This window comes from Paramormyrops kingsleyae, chromosome 25, assembly GCF_048594095.1.
Source record: "Paramormyrops kingsleyae isolate MSU_618 chromosome 25, PKINGS_0.4, whole genome shotgun sequence".
In the NCBI taxonomy this organism is placed as follows: Eukaryota; Metazoa; Chordata; class Actinopteri; order Osteoglossiformes; family Mormyridae; genus Paramormyrops; species Paramormyrops kingsleyae.
The window spans coordinates 13080763-13104679 of NC_132821.1; the positions used below are offsets into that span (position 1 = coordinate 13080763).

The window sequence follows — 23917 nt, forward strand, 5'->3', positions numbered from 1 at the left end:
ATGACTATTTCAATATTAGTCTAAATACTAGAACTCGTGGCCATAAGTGGAAATTAGCGGGAGAACATTTTAAAACAAATTTGAGGAAGCACTTCTTTACACAGCATGTAGTTAGAGTATGGAATAGTCTTCCTGCTAGTGTAGTGGAAGCTAAAACCCTGGGTTCCTTTAAATCAGAGCTAGATAAGATTTTAACAACTCTGAGCTATTAGTTAAGTTCTCCCCAAACGAGCTTGAAGGGCCGAATGGCCTCCTCTCGTTTGTAAATTTCTTATGTTCTTATGTTCTTAAAGAAAGAAAATGAAACTTCGTTCACTTTTCGCTCAGAAATCTCACTGCAAAGTGGATGACGACTGGTTCTGTTGAATTAGGCCTAAGTTTCATTAAGAGTCAAACACGGTGAAGCTCAGTTACTACTATTAACTTAACATGCCGTCTTCAGTAAACATCTCAAATCAGACGCCCGGATGCCTTAAGCATAGGCCGCGGGGTCACCTTGTAGGAAAACCATTTACTGAAAAGGCGTCTTTATTAAAAATAACTATAAGGCTTTATTCTTTAAAGTTTTTAATGTGTTTTAATGTGACTGCTAAATGCAGTTTACAAATTCCTACTGTTATAAAATAAAATGCTATTAACCAGGTGCACTCGAAGTTACAGCTTTTTATGCTTCAGCTAAAAAACAATTTTGGAAAAGTCAGCATATAATGAATGGAAAGAATGGTTACAGATTCGTTGATACAGAAAATGCTGCTGGATCATTCTTTCACGGTGGAGACATTCTCTTGCGATGGACCTGACCCTACACTGGGTACATGGGGACCATTGCTGAAGTAAGGATCTAATGCATAGGTGTCGATTTTCACAGTTAAAAGCCCCAGTCCCCGTGTAGCTCAGGGTTCAAAAGCTGGTAAAGATTGGTAGATTCCATGAGAAGTACCCCTTTAAATACGCTTTATTCCCACCACCCCCCAAAAATGTGTACATTTTAAAAACATGACCGTGCTGCATACACAAACATAACAAAACATATGTACAACTTTTATTTTGAATAATAAAACACCTGTACATGTTACATTTTAAAACTCATTTGATAAATGTACACAAACATTTTTGTACAAGTTTGAAAAATAAAACACACGTATACATGTTACATTTTAAAACCCTTGTGCAACTTTGAAAATAAAAAACTAACAAAATGTCCTTTGATGAAAAGCCTACAAAATTTTTTCAACTTTGTTTTTGTAAAATAAAAGCCACGTTCATATTAGATTTCAAAACTGATTCGCAAAATGAATGCATAAAACGTAATAAAACGTTTTCATATAACGCGTCTGGAAAATAAAACACCAGAACATCTTACATTTTAAAACATCTGTACATTTTACTTTGAAAAACTTTAATGTTACATTTTAAAACACCTGTACATCTTACTTAGAAAAAACTTTCATGTTAATATTTTTGGTGTGGCTTTCTGGACCTTTCTTTTGACAGCATTCCTCTCGTTTTCAATAAAAAAAAATAATTGTAAAATAAACCTCGAGTGAATTATATACATAAACTGAACTGGTCTTATCTTACCTTACATGTATGGGCATGCCTTACCTTGATTTTGTTTTAATTTATTTAGTTTAAATAGAGATTCCTGACGAAGTCAAAAAGCTTTGATGCAGTATATATTTAGAAAAAAGGGTTCTTGGGGGGTGCTATATAGAACTATAGGGGTTCTAACCAGAGTAAATCGAACTACTGCCTTCAAACAGGTGCTATTTCTTTTAATTGAACCCTCTATAATGGTTCTATATAGAACCTTTGAGGGTGTCATATATGTACCAAGCTATAGAACCCTTAAAGGTTCAATATGGAGCCTTTTGTTTTAAGAGTGTGCATACATATATGTGCTGCTTTTATGCATTTTTAAACTTAAAAACAGGTCGGTGCCGACCATACCAGCACAGGAAGGTTAAGGTGTCTCTAAGGACAGTAGGAAACAGGGGTCTTTGACCCTCGCTTCACTAGACGCTGCGGGTGGCGAGTTGTGTTGAGTGAGGTAGTTTTGATAAACCGCATCATTTTCATTATTAGCGTTGTTGATGTTGTCTATTTCATTTAATAAGGCTTCGGGTATAGGGGGGGGGGGGGTTTCTCCATCCATACCTGCTGATTCAGAGCCCCTTTCATTTAACATGCTTATTAATGTCTCTAAGGATGGTAGGAAACAGGGCTCTTCGACCATGGCTTCACCAGACGATGCGGGTGGCGAGTCGTGTTGAACAAAGTAGTTTTGATAAACCGCATCATTTTCATTATTAACGTTGTTGATGTTGTCTATTTCATCTAATAAGGCTTCGGGTATATGAGGGGGTCAGCCATCACCCTCATAGCAAGGGGCTATTCCGACAAATCACACTCATAAGCAAACAATTCACTGAAACTTCATTTCACTCTCCAAACTAGTCTAAATAAATAAAAAATAAAAATAAATAATAATAAAAAATTGTCACACCCACGGAGGCGGGACCGGACAAGTACACCACGTCAACCGGCAATTAACCCCTTTAAAGGCAGCGGACTCCCATTCAGTCCTTGCAAAGTATTGCGCTGATGTCAAGCCATACCGAGCACTCTATTTGTCTCTCGTTTACCTGCCTACCAGCCCTGTGTGCCATCCTTACCTTTCCCTCCTCAGTCCCGTTCCCGTCCGTGACCCACCTGTCCAGCTGAACCCGGCACCTCCCATTCGTCCCTTCGTCCCATTCGTTCCTGTCTCGAGCCTACTCTTCCTGGCTTTGACCCTTGCTATTGATCATTGACTATGACTATCGCCTGACGTCACTTTGCCCATCGACTCGCTACTCCTCACTGCGGTCTCCCTCCTGCCCCTCGCTCGTCATACGAGTGCTGGAGCTGAGGTGCCGGTTCTTTCCACTCCCCTGGTGTTACTGGTTGCTGGATCTACCTGTCCATTAAAATTCCGTTATCCCCGCACCTCTGGATCTCTGTCTTTCTGCCCCGTCTTGCGTGACAAAAATAATAAAAATGAATAAATAATTTTAAAAACCACCACTCTCGCAACATATGCAAATAATCACTAGTCGTGACGTCACCTAGGCTCCACCACAACCCCGCCCCCGCAGTGAACTCTTCACCAGTAACCTTTTGACCTTTAGGTCATAAATCTTTTTGAAAAAAGCAGCATTATCGATCTCTTTGTCATGATTTCTTCATGTAAAGTCCTTCTATTATAGAGGAAGCCCTAGTTTCATGAAATTAAGTCAGGAATTCATGTGATAATGAAATCTTTATTTTTAGTGTGTATGTCATGATTTCTTCTTGTAAAGTCATTATCCTGTGATGTAGGTCGTTCTATTATACGGGAAGCCCTCGTTTCATGAAATTAAGTTAGGATTTCATGTTATAATGAAATCTTTATTTTCAGTGCTTATGTCATGATTTCTTCATGTAAAGTCATTCTCAATTCAATTCAATTCAATTTTATTTATATAGCGCATTATCACAAGATTACATTGTCTCAATGCGCTTTACATTTCTGCCTCGTAAGGACCCCCCATTGAGTAAGCCAAAGGCAACGGTGGCAAGGAAAAACTCCCTAAGAGGAAGAAACCTTGGGAGGAACCAGACCCAAAGGGGGAGCCCATCCTCCAGGGGCCGGCAGGCATGGGGTGCTTGATGCATAATAGAGGCACAGCCACAGGGAAGGATGGCGAGGCATCGTGTTGAGCCAAGGGCAGGCAGGTTGGAGGGTAGTTGCCGGAGGTGGAGGTAGTTGTCTTGCAGGCAGCAGAGGCATAAATTCTTCAATGACATTGTGCTCCAGGGAGCACACCCCAGAAGGGGTGAGGGAGGAAGTAAGAAAAATTGTGTATTAGCCAGAGTTGAGGAAACCAGAGGCAGTGCAAGCAAAATGATCGAGTGCAATATTTGTCTAGGCTCCGGCAGATCTGGGTATAGCAGCATGAGAAAGAGGGAGAGACAGGCGGGAACACAGGCATGGGGACTCCCTGAACATCAGCACTCTAGTGTAAAGCTAGAGTGACAGCACTGACGCATCAGTTTATCCAAAGCCAATGACACCGATCCCCACCCAGCTCATCACCTCATACTGTTAGTCTCACTGGGAGTGAGCGACTAGCTGGAACCAGAACTAGGTTTCATATATGCTAAGCTATACAAGTGCGTTTTTAATCTAGACTTGAAAAGCGAGAGTGTGCCTGAATCCCGCACATCCGCCGGGAGACCATTCCACAAGAGAATGCTCTGCAGCCTGCCGTAGCCCTGTCTACTTTAGGAACTAATAGATATCCTGCTCCTTGTGAACGAAGCAGGCGAGAAGGGTTGTAAGGGACCAGAAGATCATTGAGATATTGTGGTGCAAGGCCATTCAGAGTTTTGTAGGTCAATAGCAATAATTTGTAGTCAATCCTAAACTTGACCGGTACAGTAGCCAGTGCAGGGAAGACAGGATAGGGCTAATGTGATCAAATTTTTTAGTTTTTGTGAGAACTCTGGCAGCTGCATTTTGTACTGCATTCCTGGACAAGCAGAAGCACTGAAGCAGAGGTCGGAGTCTACCAGGACACCAAGATTTCTGACCACTGTTTTAAATTGAGTAGGGAGGCCGCTAGGGTTGGGGTTTACAAACTTATTGCGGGCATCCTTCGGACCGATTAAAAGAACCTCAGTGTTTTCGGTATTTAACATGAGGAAATTCCTTGCCATCCAACAACGGATGTCTAGCAGACAGTCGGCTAAAGAAGAGAGCTGGGATGCGTCACTAGGTTTGACAGATAGATTGTGTATCATCAGCATAACAATGAAAATTAACACTGTAATTTCTAATTATGTTACCAAGCAGTAGCATATATAGATTGAACAGTAGTGGGCCCAACACTGATCCCTGCGGGACACCATATCTTACTTTAGTGGCTATGGATGACTCATTGTTTACATGGACAAACTGGTAACGATCAGTTAAATACGAACGAAACCACAGTAGTGCTGTCCCTTTAATGCCAATCAATGTTTCCAGCCGGTCCAAAAGAATATTATGGTCTACAGTATCGAATGCTGCAGTTAGATCCAGTAAGAATAATAGCGATATACAGCCACGGTCGGAAGCCATAAGCAAGTTGTTTATCACTTTGACTAAGGCCGTTTCTGTGCTATGATTGGGTCTGAAACCAGACTGATATAGCTCGTTAGCATTATTATCTTGAAGAAAGGAAGACAGCTGGTGAGCAACAACTTTATCTAGAATTTTAGAAATGAAGGGAAGATTTGAGATGGGTCTATAGTTTCCTAAGTCACTAGGTTCAAGATTTGGTTTCTTTATGATAGGTCTAATAACAGCCATTTTAAAAGATTTAGGAACATATCCAAGACTAAGAGATGAGTTTAACAAGTTTAACAATGTAGTGCTAATCAGTGGTGCAATTTCCTTAAGTAGATTGGTGGGTATTGGGTCAACAAGGCTAGTAGTGGGTTTGCAAGAGGAAATTAACTGAAGGAGTTCTGTCTGCACTACAGGAGTGAAACATTCAAAAATGTTATCATTAGTACTAATAACACTAGCACTAACAGAGGATTGGTGGTTGTGTGCAACCGTGGGCGTGCTCGTGATGGTATGTGTCAGCGTACGGGATGAAGGCGAGCAGGGAAGCAGGGAAACGGAGCCAGGTAGTCAGGTAAAGCGGGGATTTATTGGGCAGGACAGGACTGGGGAAGCAGGACGGCAAACAAAGGGTGACACTACAATGACAAGTCTGGGGAGGACTGACTCAGACGAGGACTAAATACACCAGACAAGCTAGACTTAACAGGACACAGGCGATCACAATTAGTGCTGAACACGAGGTAACGAGGTGGGCGTGGCACACATCGGGAGCGGACGGAGCGGGGCGTGACACAACCCCCCCCAAAAGCACCCACCGGGCGCGCCCGAGAGGAGGCGACGGACGAGACGGAACCGGGAAACAGGACCTGGAAGACAAAGCACAACCTCAACCAAAAACAGGGAACAAGACAGAGACACAAAACAGGAACAGGGACGAGACGAAGGACAGAACCCGACAAAGAACAGGGAAAGCGGACAGACAGAGCAGGAAGGGAGACACAGAGGGAACACCCACAGGCGACACGAAGGGGCCAGGAGTGAACAGAGACACAGAGGGACGAGGAGCAGAAACAGGCGGGACCAAAGGAAAGGGAGGCGGAAACAGGGGAGCCCGAAGGAGCCCAGGCGGGCGACAGGCAGCGGCCGGAGGGGCAGCAGGGGAGAGGGAGAAGGGAGCAGGAGGGGACCACCCAGGGGCCAAGGGAACGGGACGAGGGAGTGACGGAGGGGACACGGAGGGAGCAGGAGGGAACACCGGTGCAGGCAGGCAGAAGGGGGAAGCCGCGGCAGGCGGAGGCGCAGCCGGAGCCGGCGAAGGCGCCGTCCGACACCCAGCCAGAGCAGGGGGGCCCGGAGGCGACCGACATGGACCCGGAGGCGGGACCGAGGATCCAGGGGGGGACCCGGCGGCGACCGCCGACCCCGAGCCGGAGGACCCGCAGGCAGCCACCGAGCCACAGCCAGGGGCTGAACGGGCGAGCCAGGGGGCAGGGCGGGCGGGACCCGGGCCCTACGCCTATGTCCCCTTCCCTTACGGGACACCGACAGGCAGGGTCCTGGGGGGCATTGGCCTTGCCGGGGTAAGAGCGAGGGAGTCAGGGCCTCTAAGGAGGCTACAGGCGGGGCAGCCGGAGCCGCGGGCGTGGCCGCAGGCGGGGCAGCCAGAGCCGCGGGCAGGACCAGAGAGGCGGCCTCAGGCAGGGCCGCAGATAGTTCGGGAGAGGCGGCCTCAGGCAGGGCCGCGGGCTTGACGGGAGAGGCGGCCTCAGGCAGGGCCGCGGGCTTGACGGGAGAGGCGGCCTCAGGCAGGGCCGCGGGCAGGACGGGAGAGGCGGCCTCAGGCAGGGCCGCGGGCAGGACGGGAGAGGCGGCCTCAGGCAGGGCCGCGGGCAGGACGGGAGAGGCGGCCTCAAGCAGGGCCACGGGCATGTGTCCAGCGTCCAGCAGGGGGCGCCTCGGTGGGCGTGGGTGCAGGTGGAGGCGGCACCGGGACCTCAGACGCAGCTGCAGGCACCACCAGCACGTGGCCAACAGGGGGCGCTGCAGCAGGCACCACCAGCACGTGGCCAACAGGGGCCGCCGCAGCAGGCACCACCAGCACATGGCCAGCAGGGGGCGCCACGGCGGGCGCCTCCGGCGTCCGGTCAGCAGGGGGCGCCTCGGCGGGCGCCGCCAGCACGCGACCAGCAGGGGGCACAACCGCAGCCACCTCACGCAGCTCAAGCGCCGGCCGGACAGACGAGACAGGCAGTTCAGGAGCCAGCAGGACGGGCGAGACAGGCAGTTCAGGTGCCGGCAGGACGGGCGAGACAGGCAGTTCAGGTGCCGGCAGGACGGGCGAGACAGGCAGTTCAGGTGCCGGCAGGGCGGGCGCCGCCATCACGTGGCCAGCAGGGGGTGCCTTAGCGGACACCTCCGTCGTGCGGGCAGCAGGGGGCATCGCGGCGGGTGCCGCCTTCACGCGGCCAGCAGGGAGCACCGCGGCGGGTGCCGCCTTCACGCGGCCAGCAGGGGGCACCGCGGCGGGTGCCGCCTTCACGCGGCCAGCAGGGGGCGTCGCGGCGGGCGCCGCCATCACGCGGTCAGCAGGGGGCGCCTCAGCGGGCGCCGCCATCACGCGGCCAGCAGGGGGCGCCTCGGCGGGCACCGTAGGCGTAGCGGTGGTAGCTGCAGGAACTGCAGGCGGGTCCGGCAGGACAGGCGGGTCAGGCGGTGCCGCTGGCAAAGCGGCGGAGGCTGCAGCAGGCGGTGCCGCGGGCAGAGCGGCGGCAGCTGCAGCAGGCAGGCCAAACAGGTCAGGCAGGACAGGCGGGTCAAGCAGAGCTGCTGGCAAGATGGCAGCAGCAGCAGGCGGTGCCGCGGGCAGAGCGGCGGCATCAGCAGCAGCAGGCGGTGCCGCGGGCAGAGCGGCGGCATCAGCAGCAGCAGGCGGTGCCGCGGGCAGAGCGGCGGCATCAGCAACAGGCAGCGCAGCCGCGGGCAGGTCGGTGGCGGCAGCAGCAGGCGGTGCCGCGGGCAGAGCGGCGACAGCAGCAGCAGACGGTGCCGCGGGCAGAGCGGCGACAGCAGCTGCAGGCGGTGCTGCGGGCAAATCCGGATCAGGCAGCTCCGGAGCAGGCAGGAGGGGTGCCGAGTGCATTGGCGCTGCCCCTTTAAGGGCTCTCGGGACCCGGGGAATAGCGTCTTTTACGGCGCGAATGCCGCCGTGCCCCAGACGCTCCGGCCGATACCGAGAAGCCTCGACTGTAGGCGGCTGCTCTTCGGGGACGCTGGCTATGTCATCCCGGGCGGGTGGTGAGCCCTCGTACTCACCCGCTGGGAGCAGAGTGCAGGCTCCCAAGCGGAGCGTTGGGATCGCTTCCCGTCGCTCGGTGAGCCGGTTCTGCAGGCGGCGGAGGCACTTCCGGGCTTTGGTCAGCGGGTATGCCTGCCCCGACGGGCGCTCCTTCTTGAGCAGGTCCCGGCCCCGGCTAGCCAGTTCCAGGGCTACCGGGTCCTCCTGGACCTCAGGCTGGGATTGCCAATGCACGAAGGTTTGCAGCAGTCCGAGCCGGTGGTGCTCGGACTGCTGCTTCGTGCTTTCGCGGAGACTTGTCATTCTGTCAGCGTACGGGATGAAGGCGAGCAGGGAAGCAGGGAAACGGAGCCAGGTAGTCAGGTAAAGCGGGGATTTATTGGGCAGGACAGGACTGGGGAAGCAGGACGGCAAACAAAGGGTGACACTACAATGACAAGTCTGGGGAAGACTGACTCAGACGAGGACTAAATACACCAGACAAGCTAGACTTAACAGGACACAGGCGATCACAATTAGTGCTGAACACGAGGTAATGAGGTGGGCGTGGCACACATCGGGAGCGGACGGAGCGGGGCGTGACAGTATGTCTAATCGTGGTTATTTTATTATTAAAAAATGCAATAAAGGCATCACTACCAAGAGCTTCTGGGACTTGTGAGTTTAACATTGAACGATTCTTTGTTAACCTAGATACAGATTCAAATAGGAATTTAGGATTGGTTTTGTTATTTTCTATTAGTTTAGAGAGATACATAGACCTAGCAGTCATTAGTGCATGTCTATACTTAGACAGGCTCTCTTTCCAGGCAAATCTAAAAACTTCTAATTTTGTTGACCGCCATTTGCATTCTAGCTTTCGTGAAGCTTGTTTAAGTTCACGTGTACGGTTAGAGTACCAGGGGGCAGGTTTCTTATCTCTATGTTTTATTTTCTTGAGTGGTGCTACATGATCAAGAGTGGTACGAAATGATTCTACCATGTTCCCGGTTACCTGTTCAAGTTCATTTACACATGACACTTCAGAGGTTAGGTTAAAGGACTGTGGGAGCTGTTCCAGAAAAGTTGCAGCGGATAATGAGGCTATGGAACGTCTAGTATCGTACCTCTGGCCTGGGGCCTTAGGGGAGTTATGTTCTATTTGAAATGTTAAAAGGTAATGATCTGAAAGTAGAGGATTCTGAGGGATAATTGATATGTGTTCTACCAGGACACCATGACTAAGAATCAGGTCTAGGGTGTGGTTACAGGCATGAGTTGGCCCAGTTACATTCTGATGTACACCGACAGAGTCAAGAATGGTAGTAAATGCTTTTGTTACTGGATCACTTTCATTTTCCATATGAATATTAAAATCACCAACAATCAAGGCCTTGTCGGTAGTAACCACCAAGCTTGTTAAGAAATCTGCAAATTCCTTAAGGAAATTGCTATAGGGGCCTGGCGGTCTATACACAATGGCAATGGTGATTGGAGGTGTAGAACTACACTTAGATGTGCTAGCAAGACTTAGAATAATAAATTCAAACATACTAAAGCTCTAACCAGTATTTTCACGCACTCCTAGGTCGGTCTTAAATATTGCAGCAACTCCGCCACCTTTGCGATCGGGTCGAGGATTATGCTTATAGCTATATTCAGCTGGAGTGGATTCATTTAGTGCCAAGAACTCATTCGGTTTTAGCCAAGTCTCAGTAAGACATAGGGCACCAAGATTAGAATCAGTAATGATTTCATTTACGAGCAATGTCTTAGGAGCCAGTGATCTAATGTTCAGGAGTCCAAGTTTTAGGTTTGCATTACACCTACTATCCAGAGTTGAAATAGGTCTAATTTCTCTAAGGTTTTTAAGACACGAACTACGATGGAATGACCCCCCACGATTAAAACCGCGGGGAACAGACACAGTCTCAATAATATAAAGCCTGGGTGACGACTGTAAGCGACTAGCAGGCGGTCGGTTAAGCCGTTTTGCCTGCCGCCTTGGCTTGGCTCTGGTTAGTCAGTGATCTGCCCTAAGACTGTGAGCTTCTCCTATGATGTTAGGTCATTATATTATAGGGGAAGCCCTGGTTTCATGAAATTAAGTCAGGATTTCATGTTATTATAAAATCTTTATTTTCAGTGCGTATGTTATGAATTCTTCATGTAAAGTCATTCTCCTATGATGTCAGGTCGTTCTATTATAAGTTGGTTTCTGGTTTCATGAAATTGTCAGATAATGCAGCAGCAGTGTCACAAAATTAGAAATTCACTGTGGAGGCAGCATTGTTTAATGTTAAATGTTACACTATATCTTGCTGTATATCTTAAATCTAAAAAACCATAACACAACCTAAGCCATACGTCTATGACTACATCTATAATAAAAGCTATAACTATAATCATAAACACATCGTCAGTGCTTATGTATACACGCTAAGCCTAAGTCTAATGGTAACTATAATCAAACTGTAACCCTACTGAGTATGCCCTATCGAGTGCACACAACAAAGTTTACACTATGTAGTGTGCACTACGAAGTGTTAGGTCGTTATATTATACGGGAAGCCCTGGTTTCATAAAATTAAGTCAGGATTTCATGTTATTATAAAATCTTTATTTTTAGTCCGTATGTCATGATATCTTCATGTAAAGTCATTCTCCTATGATGTTAGGTCGTTCTATTATACGGGAAGCTCAGGTTTCATGAAATTAAGTCAGGATTTCATGTTATTTCATGCCACACGCAAGTCAGGCTAAGTTAGCTGAGATAAGGAGATTAAATGCGTGGCTAAAAGGATGGTGTAGGAAAGAGGGGTTTAGGTTTATGGCACACTGTAGGACCTTCTGGAACAGGTGGGACCTGTTCAAGCCGGATTTGTTGGATCTCAACCGGAGGGGAACCAGTGTACTGGGAAGGCGTATGTGTAGAATAGTTGAGGAATGTTTAAACTAGGGACTGGGGCCCATACAGAAATGAAATATATTGCAATATATTTGAATTTATGTTGTCGAAGTAAAAAATGTATTTAAAAATATATTTTAAGCAATATATTCACATACTATGTATTTCTCAAATATATGTGAAATATATGATTGTAAATACATCGATTCATATACTATAGGCCAATACATTGCTTATATATTCCCAAATATATTTAAATCAATTAGGTTGTTTTAAATTTCATTTATTAATTTATGTAGCTTATGTGACAATTAGAACAAACAAATACATACAGCGCAGTGGTGGCCTCAAGTTTAAGGATTTGGGCTGGTGTTGTGTTCATTTGAAGGCAGTTTAGACACTTGGGATTTGTCACATTGTAATTTTCACAAAACAAGTGATTATGCTAATAAATTACCTGTTTGGGCCATGTTCTTGTCCTTTCTCTGTAATAATATTCCCAGTGGGCACAGCACGTGTTATCCATATGGGTTTTTGATGGATATTTGGTGAAGTGGTGGATCCACCAGTGTCCACTTGATATCCACGTAGATCCATTATGATTTTAAGTATGTGGAAAAGATGTACTAAATCCACGTGGAATTTTTGATTCCATTATCAATCTTTGTCCACCGAATACAATTTTAGTTCAAACAGGAAAAATATTTTTGCATGTTTTTCATAAATTGTAAATCTGCATGTATAAACACAGAATAGAGATAATCAGAGTGTAACTCAACCTCTGCTTTTTCTGTTGTGAAGTTCTAAAGTAGGCCATAATGATTTTGTACATTTTTCATATGGCTCCTAGACAGATTTAAAACACTTTATGTGATGTCTTTTTAAACTAGTCACTGAACATACCCACAATTGTATTTTCGATAACTCGATAAACTTTATGGCACTGTCGGCAACCGCGTGTTTGGAACGCTAACAGGTTATCTGCAGCTACACTTTCATTTCAGCATTCTGTTGTTTTATTTTTGTGATCTAGTCACGGATTGTCTAGTATTTTATTTAAAAAAATCAGGTGAGAATAAATAATATACAAAATGGAAAAAATAGCGTCGCGACGTTGTATGACGTCACCCAAATTTGAAAGTTTTTTTTTCCTGGATTTACAACGACTGCAGACTCTTTCGCGCGGATTTCTCCTGTCGTCCAGTGACCAGGATTTCGACGTTTTTCGAAGCTCATGTGAGTAGTAAATACTTTGTTTTACATATTAAACAGTCAGTCAGTTAGTTAACCCTATGGAGTGAACCAGGGGCCCCTTGCATGGGGGGGCATTTCTTCCCTCTTTGGAATAATTACCCTATAACTTCAGATATAAAAGTCACAGACACATGCCTGATACCTAAAATCAAAGTTGACCCCTTTACAATTGATTGTAGGAAGGTCAATAACGAAATGAATAACCTGTGTATAATTTATGGACATGCGAATATAACAAAAACAGCTGGAAAAATACAAAATCTGTCTTTGTGTCTTGGATTTTTGTAAATATTTAAAAAACTATATGATGGAATAGGTCCAATTTAAAAAATCTGGTTCCCAAACTTGTTTTCTACGTGTGTGCCCAATTTCATATCATTTGATGCAGCCCAACAGGTTTTACGGAGGAAAGAGCAAATGGTGCAACTGGGAGCCTTTCCTATCCAAAACCTAACCTAAACTAATCTGAAACCTATCCAAAATGGCAATAGTGTAACTAGCAGTGTTTTTTTGGGTAGCAACTTTCTTTCTAAATGCATTACCACTTATAGGTCATAAGGAACAATTTGTCACACATCATCACCACACATTTGTAGGAAAATCTATATTCTATTCACACGACTTGTGCCAAACCTATCCAAACTGGCCACAGTGTAACTAGCAGTGTTTTTTGGGGTAGCGTCTTTCTTTCGAAATGCATTACCACTTATGGGTCATAAGTAACATTTTGTCACACAACATCACCACACATTTGTAGGAAAATCTATATTTTATTCACACGACTTGTGCCAAACCTATCCAAAACCTATCCAAAATGGCCGCAGTGTAACTAGCAGTGTTTTGGGATAGCGTCTTTCTTTCTAAATGCATTACCACTTATGGGTCATAAGAAACATTTTGTTTCTAACCCTAACCCTGCATAACTGTGCCCAAACAAAGCCCGACAAGTGCCCCGCATAACTTTGCCCAAACAAAGCCGACAAGTACCGTACATAATGTTGCCCAAACAAATCCGACAAGTACTGTACATAACTTTGCTCAAACAAGGCCGACAAGTGCCCCGCATAACTTTGCCCAAAGAAAGCCCCGCGTAACTTTGCCCAAGTGAAAGCCAAAAGCGCTGCATTACTTTGCACACTTCAAAGCTTGACAAAGGCGATGCGGAACTTTTCCCAATGTACCACAATACAAGTGTTACCAAAGCAAATGTTAATTGTAATTTGCTGACTCACGGAATTATAAAAATCTATAGAATAAAAGAGTAAAATGTAAACTGTAAATAAATGTACTTATGTCGAGCGTTGCATCCTCTCCGCGCAAAAAAGCGTCCTCCTCCATCGAATCAATGGATAAAAGCGACACTTTCTTCCCCCGAACCACTCTTCAAAATCATCTTCTGTGCTTTCTCAACAGTGAAAGTCATCCGAGCCATTTTTCTTCAGTCAAAAAAGTTGTTGTCCGAAAATAACTGGGTAAACTCACGGAGACTACGTGCGCAATGCGTACTCGAGACAATCCCACAAATACTGCACCTGCAGAGAATAAGTTGCGCATTCATGTCCCCAGCGCGAAAAACAATGCCCAATCAGCACATCCCATACCATTTTGCAAACCTTAGACACACCTCTATTGGATGAAGCAAATGACACTGTAATTTGATTTTCATGTAAAAAGTTTATTATGGTGAAACATAACCATGGGCAAAGGTTCAGTGCGTAAAAAATAATGTGCTAGCAGGGAAGCAGAGCATATATCTGAAAAAATACTTGACAATGAAGGATTACAGTGATTGATTTATGTACATAAGAGATCAAGCTTTCAAACGAGGGTAACTTTGTCATTTTATTCATTGATTTTCTTCTAAAACTCCGAAGATAAAAAACATTGCACGAATGTACAGAATGCCGACTGACATTTTTCCGCGATGAGTGAGCAAGCTATTTGAAGTATTGGCCGTGAAAGAAATAGTTTGAAGTGCTTAGTTTTCATTTTATTAACACTTATATTTTACTTCCTGACACTCGACCTGTTTAAAGATGGCTACCATGGTCATTTTATTTTTACTTGTTACAAAAAAACCATGGCACAAAAATTGCGCAACTTTCTACAGATATCATCTGAAAGGTTTTTTGTAGTGTAACAAGCCGTTTTTGGTTGATTTGATACATTTGTTTCTTTTATTGAACGTCATTTTTTTTTGTTATTGAAAATTTGGACGTATGCGTCCGAACCACTAGGCGGCGACAGTGAAAGAGTTAAATTACTTTTTTTTAGATTCATAGTAGTAAAACATTATGGTTTACAGCTAACGGAATCACGTGTGTCCTTGTCCCACCGAGATAGGATTTTTAAATGTTACCCATTTGATGTTCTTTAAAAATTATTTTTGTGTTCTGTAATGTTATTGATATAGCATATAATGCAGCGATCATGAAAGGTATGCTTGTGTAATGGCATACCTGCCATTATATCGCACGACATATTTTATTTCGTATTTTCAAAATGTCTTAACTAAAAACTGTAGCATGTGCAGCTGCGAACACTCTGATATAAGGAAGCTGGAATTAACTTAAGCCCCAAAATAAGACGCTACGAATAAGAAGCTAAACGAATCGGAAGCTGCAGATAAGTAGCTAACTTAAGCCGCGTGTGACTTTGTCATTAGTTTGGGTGACAAGGTTGACCATGGCCAAGAAACACGAAGACAACGGAATCGCAGCAGTGATCCGTAGCTCCGCCCACCACCCCGCTCCGATTAACATATATTTGCATGTAGTGAACTTGAAAATGAAAATACAAAAAGGGTTTTTAATTTTTCACATCTGACTCATACATGAGTGGAAATTTAAAATGCAAATGGTGCTATTTCATTTTTATTTTAATTTTTGCAAGATTTTTGTGCAAAGACTTTGGAAACTAAATGGCAAAGTGGAGATTGTATTTTCTTTTTATCATTTTCATTTTATTTTTTGCAGAAAATACCTCCCATACTAATACTGCCCAAACATCAATGGTCTAGAACCGGAATGGACACGTGTTGTTGCCTGTTTTACATGCCGATGAACACCATTGAAAGGGTAACTGCTGATATAATTTTTTTGGTCATTTTTGCAAGTTTTCTGTAATATGTAGGCAAGAAATTAGAAGTAGAAAATGCCATCACATCTTGATGTTTTATTACTAATTATTGTCAAGAGAGCTTTGCCCAAGCTCAATCTCTTGCTAAAATGTGATTATGTGATTAATGATCTAAATCAATAGGTTCTCCAATAAAAACTTTGTAATTTTATTTTCCCCCCATAGCATGGAGAGAAAGAAATGGGCGTGGGCTGTCTAGATGGAGAATACTCGCGAAGAAGAGGGTGTTATTCCATTCAACTGGATCAAGGATACAAATGTGTTCTGGCCAGTGTGTACCAATATTAGCGTTTTACACAAGAAGTGTGCTGAGCTTGATGTAGAGAAATGGAGAAAAATTAAGCTCATAAAGATTAAACATTCCTCTCGTAAGTGAAATTCATTTATGTCAAATAATGAAATTCATTTATGTCAAAGCAGTGACGAAGGCATTGGAAAACAGTTACTTTCTGCTTTTCAGACAGTATGGAAGAGTGTGAAGAATATGACGTAACCACAGCAACTGAGAATAGTGATGAAGAGGTTCCAAAGAAACGCCAAGCTAATCGAAAACTCAGAAGTGATTTTGTATATGACAGCAGAGAGAGATAGAATGCCGGATTCGTCAAAATGACAGGTTGGGTCAAAGGTCACAAAGGTCAAATAAATCAAAAAGTGACAGGTGGGGGCTGCAAGCCGGGTGACGTCATGAGGTAGTGGGAGGGGGGGCTATTTTTTTTTGGCTGTGAGCCAGTTGAGCGATTTGAGCGTTGGGATAGGGGTTTATTTGTATATAGTTTATTTATTTATTATAATTATTATAATTTATTTATTTATTATTTAATTATTTATTATAATGTAATTATTATTATTTTAATTTGAGGAGAGTGCTTATGAGTGTGTTGTTTTGTCTGCATCCACCGGGTGCCGAGCAGGGGACTGAGCAGGGGGTTGTTGCGTTAAGGTCCCAAACACTGGGTCTGAGTGGGGTGGGTTACCTGATGGAGTGTGAGCGTACGCTGTACCACCGTGGTAAGGTCCGTGGCTTTGAAGAATCTGTAGAAAAGGGCTCGGAGAGAGCGATGCTGTGTGTGGTGCGGTACCGTGGTAAGGTCCCGTGGCTTTGGATAATCCGCAAAGGACTCGGAGAGAGGGATGCCGGAGAGCTGAGAGTTGTGCTGCGCGAGACTGAAAGAAATCCTGTGAGAATGAACAAGTTGGAGCTAAGAATGAGAGGAGGAGGAGGAGGAGGGTCTGGGTCTGACGTCCAGTAAAAAACGCTTAGCAGTAGTTTGACCATCTGTGTGTGTCTGTGTGTGTGTGTGCGTGAAAGCCGACACCCCCCTGCAGCAGTAGCAGTTTGGCCTTGTGTTTTTCCTCATGCAACCTATGTACATCCCGATAGGTCAAATCCCGGTCAAACTGTAATTTGGGCCACAGATCAAGTTTGACATTTTGTATTTCAGTAAATTTTGTTTGAAATTTTGTCTTTTCCCCCCGACTCCCCGCCACACATCAAGTTTGACATTTTGTATTTCAGTAAATTTTGTCTTTTCCCCCCGACTCCCCCCATACCGTCTGCGCAGTTAAAACGTACATCGAAATAGACAACAGATAAAACTTGACAGGACGTATATTTCTCCTTAAAGAATCCTAAAAAGTACCCAACCCCAGAAATTTTTAGTATGCCGAGAAGGGTTTCCCTCCTTTGGTAAAGAGACACAAGTACCCCACACCCAGTATCATCAAGGCCTTGCCCTACTGGAAAGAGAAAACTACTCGGGACCTGCATAGAGTGAGTATATTATTTCTTTTATGCGTGTTTTATGATAAACACCATACAATAAAATAACTTAAAATAATTATTTTATTTTTAGAGATTCAGCTATTTTGGGTTTGTTTTTTTTTCTCTACGGGAGACGCTGCGGTTAGAAAACTCCATATAGTGAGTATATTATTTCTTTTATACGTGTGATAAAAGCGCTATTCATTAAAAATAACTTATTTCATTAAAAATAACTTATTCTAATAATAGGTATTCTCTTTTTTTTTCTATGTACAAGAGAGACGGCACGGACCGGTCAAGAGAAAATCTACGCAAGACCTGAATCAGCAGGTATGGACGGAGCACCACCACCAGCGCCTATACCCGAAGCGTTATTAAATGAAATAGACATCATCAACAACGCTAATAATGATGAAAATGATGCGGTTTATCAACACGACTCGCCAGCACCACCACCAGCGCCTATACCCGAAGCGTTATTAAATGAAATAGACATCATCAACAACGCTAATAATGATGAAAATGATGCGGTTTATCAACACGACTCGCCACCCGCGGCATCTGGTGAGTCCAGGGCCCAAGAGCCCTGTTTCCTACCGTCCTTAGAGACATTAATAAGCATGTTAAATGAAAGGGGCTCTGAAGCAGAAGCGGTGCTGCCCGACGACGAGGTCTCGTGGTCCCCCGCGGATTCTGAATCGACGGATAGACGGGTGGTGTATTTCTTTTTACAAACTCAGCATTTTTACGGCATTAAAAGCGCCAAGGGCTTCTTAGGGGCGAGCTACGTTTGCACAAGCTGTTTCAAAGGGTACGACTCGCCTCACTCTCATCGCTGCAAAAAATTTTGCAGCGTCTGTCAGACTAATTGTAAAGAAGGTGAAATCACACCGGGGATAGTGTGTGAGCGGTGTAATCTCAGATGCTTAAATAACATGTGCTTCGAGCGTCACCGTACGCCGAGGGTCTGCCCCATTAGGGGTGAGATTGCTAGCCCCTGTGACAAGTTCAAAAAATGCAAAGCTTGCGGGCTCAACTACTACCAAAGTCCCGAGAACCCAAAACCGCACTCGTGTAAAACAGCAAAATGTAATATATGCGACGCTAAGTTACAGTCAGCAGAATCAGACATATCCACCCCACATCTCTGCTATTTAAATCCAATCGAGAAATCTAACAAAGGGAAATCGGTCGCCCAAAGCGGCGAGGGCAGTAAAAAGCCCCCCAAATATGTGTTTTTTGACTTTGAAACATCCCAGAGCTCGGGTACCCATATCCCGGTTTACGTGTGCGCCATCTCCGATCAGAATGAGACAATGACCGCCGAGGGGCCAGACTGCGCGCTGCACTTTCTCAGACATTTCAGGACGCCCTACTATACAGGGACGTGTTTCATTAGTCACTATGGAAAGGCGTTCGATAATTACATAATAGTGAACGCTATGGTGAAGGAAGGAGTGGAACCGCGTGTGGTGTCACAGGGGAATAAAATCATTCTCATCCTGGACAGCGTGTTTGAGCAAAGGTACATCGACAGTCACTGCTTTCTAAGCATGCCGTTGAGAAAAATCCCCGATGCAATGGGGTGCTCGACTCAGATGCGAAAAGGCTATTTTCCGCATCATTTCACAGACATGGAAAAGTTTAGTTACGTGGGGCCCTACCCTCCTCCCGATCAGTATGGGCCCGAGCAAATGCCCGGCAAAGAACGCGACAAGTTTTATCAATGGTACGACGGTGTAAAGCACCAGACCTTTAATTTTCACAAAGAGATGATCGCTTACTGTAAGAACAACGTGGAGATTCTGAGAGAGGGCTGCTTGCGCTTCCTGCGGGAGTTTGAAACGCTCACGGGTTGCGACCCCTTCTCCACGGCGACCATCGCTTCGGCCGCGTTGCTGGTTTACAGGACAAATTTCCTGCCCAGAGATACGATCGCGATCCCAGACGTCTGGGATTACAGGAGGCAATACAAAAGTTATTCCAACGTCTCGATCCAGTGGCTGGAATTCGTGGGCCGCACGCGCGGCATAGAAATTCGACACGCGCTGCGCGGGGGTGAAGTGCGCGTGGGGTGCTTTCACCTAGACGGATACGCTGAGATAGAGGGAGAGAAATGGGCTTTCGAGTTTCTAGGCTGCCAGTTTCACGGCTGTCCTAAGTGCAACAATGAACATGATGTCTGCCCCCTGACCCGCGAGAGCTTCGGTGCCCTGTACGTTAAAACAAGGGAAAAACTCGAGGTGTTGCGCCAAGAGTTTAATATGAACGTAGAATCCATCTGGGAACACGAATGGGCTCACGCTAAAACTAACGACCCACAAGTGCAGAGTTTCCTGTCAGACTTTCAACCCCCTGACCCCCTTAGGCCGCGAGAAGCGCTGTTTGGGGGTCGGACGTCGGCGATTCGCCTGCGTTACGACGTCACGGGGGAAGAGCGCGTCCACTACGTGGATTTCACGTCGCTGTACCCGTACACTCTGGCTAAATGTGAATTCCCCGTGGGGCACCCGGAAATCATTCATTCAAATTTTAAACCTCTGAATGAATACTTTGGCCTGATCAAAGCCACTGTGAACACCCCGCGCGAGCTGTTTTTCCCCGTCCTACCAAGCAGACTGCCAAATGGGAAACTCGTGTTTACACTGTGCAGGACGTGCGCGATCGACAACAGGCAAGAGGGGGCATGCCCCCATTCTGACGCAGAGCGTGCGCTGACCGGCGTGTGGGTCTCTCCGGAGTTCAATCTGGCTTTAGACAGGGGCTATACTGTCGTGAAGGTGCACGAAGTGTGGCATTTTCCCCAGACCAGCGGCGACCTGTTTAGAGAATACATTAAAACCTTTCTCAAAGTGAAGCAGCAGGCTTCGGGCTACCCCGACGACGCGACCGATGACGCGGGTCGCAGGGACTACATTGAAAACTATCTAGAGCGCGAGGGGATCCAATTGGAGCCCGATAAGATAGTGTCTAACGGTGGTAAGAGGCAGGTGGCCAAGCTTCTGCTTAACTCTCTGTGGGGTAAACTGGCGCAGAGGAACAACATGCTCCAGACATGTATAGTGTCTGACCCAGGGGAGTTTTTTTAACTTTTTATGCTCGGAGCTGTACGAGATTTCCAGCTTCGCGTTTGTCAACGACGAGGTCGCCCTCATCCGCTGGCGATACAAGTCTTCCTACAAAGTGCCGCCGGGAAAGACCAACATATTCATAGCGTGTCAAACTACCGCGTGGGGGCGGCTGACGCTTTACAAAGAACTGGAAAAATTGGGGCGTAGGGTGCTGTATCACGACACAGACAGCATCATGTACATAAGCAAGCCGGGTGAATATGAGCCGGCCTTAGGCAATTACCTGGGGGAGCTCACGTCCGAATTAGCCCCCGACGAATACATTGCTTCGTGGGGTGCACTGGGACCAAAAAGTTACTGTTACCGACTCAACAACGGGAAAGTTGAAATGTAAGGGTATAACTCTAAATTATGAAACCTGTCAAAAGGTAAACCTTGACAGTATGATTGGATTGATTGAAAACTACATCGGTGGATGTAGGAATGATCCCCCTATAATGACGCACTACAACAAAATCGAACGCGACATGAAAAGTTTTCGACTGTTTAATAGGCCTCTAGACAAAAAGGTCAGGGTCGTCTATGACAAACGCAGATTGTTGACTAGCGGGGAAACTGCCTTTTGGTTACTGAAATGTAAAACGTTCAAAGATGTTTTAAAATGAAAAGTTTTTCAAAGTAAGATGTACATTTGTTTTAAAATGAAAAATGTTCATAGTATGATGTTTTAAAAGTTTTTTCCAAAGATGTTTTTTTTTTAAATGTTCATAGTAAGATGTTTTTTAAAATGAAAAGTTTTTCAAAGTAAGATGTACATTTGTTTTTTAAAATGAAAGTTTTTTTAAATGTATCATGAAAGTAAGATGTACATTTGTTTTTAAAATGAAAGTTTTTCCAAAGATGTTTTAAAATGAAAAGTTTTTCCAAAGCTGTTTTTTTAAATTGTATCATGAAAGTAAGATGTTTTAAAATGAAAGTTTTTTAAAATGTATCATGAAAGTAAGATGTTTTAAAATGAAAGTTTTTTAAAATGTATCATGAAAGTAAGATGTTTTTTAAAGTTGTTTTTTTCAAAGATGTTCATTTGTTTTAAAATGTAACTTGTGTACGAAAATGTTTTGTACATTTATCACAAGATTTTATAAAAACTTTTATACACGCATTTTGGGTTTGTGTGTGTGTGTGTGTGTGTGTGTGTGTGTGTGGAAAGGATTTAAAACAATATGGTAGTGTTTACCGTTTCATCAGTGTTTTTTTGGAAGATGATGGGTAGCGGCGTGAGAGAGGTCGACTTTGATCACCGTTTAGAATTGCCGTTTACGGCGATAATCGCCGGGGCGAGTTCTTCGGGGAAAACCTATTTTACTAAAGAATTGCTGTTAAATCAGAGTCACTGTTTCATAGGGGGACCCGTTAAAAAAATTGTGTGGTGTTACGCTTCCCATCAGCCGCTTTATGATGAATTGCGTGATCGGATCAGCGAAATTGAATTTATACAAGGGCTGCCTAAAAGCTGGGAAGATGAGGAGCGGTTCCCCTCCGGCTCCTTGATAATCATCGATGATTTGATGGACAGCGCGTCCGAAAATAAACTCGTGGCAGAAGCGTTCACGAGATTCAGACATCACCGTCAAATCTCGGTCATATACCTAGTGCAGAACGTATTTCACCAGGGCAAGTACAGTAGGACTATAGGCCTAAATACTACTTATTATTGTCTGTTTAAGAATGTGCGGGACAGAATGCAAATCAAAGTTTTAGCTCAGCAAATGTTTCCTTGGCAGAAAAAGTTTTTTCTAGATGCCTATGAAGAGGCCACTCGACCCGCGCACGGGTATTTATTGGTCGATTTAAGAACCACGTGCCCAGAAGAGTTCCGACTCAGGACCGGTTTATTACCGGGGACGCTTCCCGTCCTCTTTCTACCAGCGAGCCATTGATTGCTTGATTTAACATTACTGAGCCATGTCCGAGCATCTCAGGAAACAACTGCCGACCCTTAAAGTTTTACAGAGGATGAGGGGGGTGAAACGTAAAAAGATTCTTTCGGACCCATCTAATAACATAATTTTGGCTCTCTCCGAAATCTGTCTCAATCTTATAAGAGGCCGTATACCTTTATCCGTAGCTCAATTTAACAAGCTTAAGAAGCAGAAAAGGCTGATTAAGCTTTTCGCCTGTAAGAAAAACAGCGTCGCGAGGAAACGCAAGGCTGTGCTTCAGAAAGGAGGATTTTTGTTACCGCTGCTGTCAGTGGCTCTGCCATTCATCACAAGCCTGTTCACCAGTAAGACGGCTAACTAGCTTTTGTGTGTTTTTTTTTCCACCACCGGCATGAGCGAGGTAAAAAAAATGTTCCTGTTGAGCCCCCAACAACTCCGTATGCTGACCCAGAGGGCGACCCCGCATACCACCACCATCGGGGAATCGGCCCTGGGTGAACTTGAAACCCAGATGCACGGTTTATTAAATCAGCCGGGTATGAACTCGCACGAAAAAGTAAAGAGATACAACCAATTGCTACAGAGGTATCTGAATTTAGTCCGAAAAGAGGAAAATCAGGGGCGAGAAATTATCCTTACCGAGCGGAAAGAAAAAACGGATGAGGAAAAGAGAGATGTGCCGGGGGAGGAGGAGGAGGACAGACAGCCCGGCGGCGCGACTAGGGACAAATCTGTACAGGAAGTTGTCCAGCAAGTGGCGCCCAGGGCTAGAAAGAATGTGGGGTACATCATGCAGAAACTGCTCGATTCCGACGGGGCAGTATGTTGGACCCAGTCGGGTGAACTCATCATCAGAGATAGTCCCATTAAAGGTTCCCATATTTTGGATTTGATGAAAACTTTATCCCAGCCGAAATCCCAGGCCGTCGGATATCCTAAAGGCTGGGAACCCTTTTTAAACGTAATATCCGAATTAAACATCCCCCTCACGACCGTCGGTAACATTCAAGCTAGGAAAGCCCTAAGCCATCTTAAAGATTACGGCGCTGGAAACGCCACGGCGAGGGGTCCCCCGCCACCCTCCTCGCCCCCTCCTGTGAAAAAGAAGCGCAAGAGACGTGCAAAATTTAGTACGGACGACTCTCCGCTTGTGGGTACCCCTCACACACCGCGTGATTCCTCCCCTGAATATCGTTTATGGCCTTTAAAGGGTACCCCTTATTCTCCGTGGATAGATTACAGCGATTAAGTGTTTTATGCGTGTGGAAAAAAAAGACGCCTGTAACAACGAAAAAAGATGGTTAATAAAATGTTGATTTTATTGAATAAATGGTGTCACGGTGTTTTTTTTTTTTAATTTTTCCCGACAAATAATCTAACAACTATAACAATCTTTAAATAGTTTTAAGGAACATACATTTTGCGGCTTT

General features: G+C 45.1%; 1 long non-coding RNA gene across 1 annotated transcript; it reads left to right on the forward strand.

The window, feature by feature from the left end:
* The first annotated feature begins 12458 nt into the window (after positions 1-12458).
* On the forward strand, positions 12459-16282 carry LOC140582672 (uncharacterized). The gene is made up of 4 exons (XR_011985481.1): positions 12459-12552; positions 15546-15647; positions 15874-16076; positions 16169-16282. It is a non-coding gene; the product is annotated as an uncharacterized lncRNA (long non-coding RNA).
* Positions 16283-23917: the final 7635 nt, after the last annotated feature.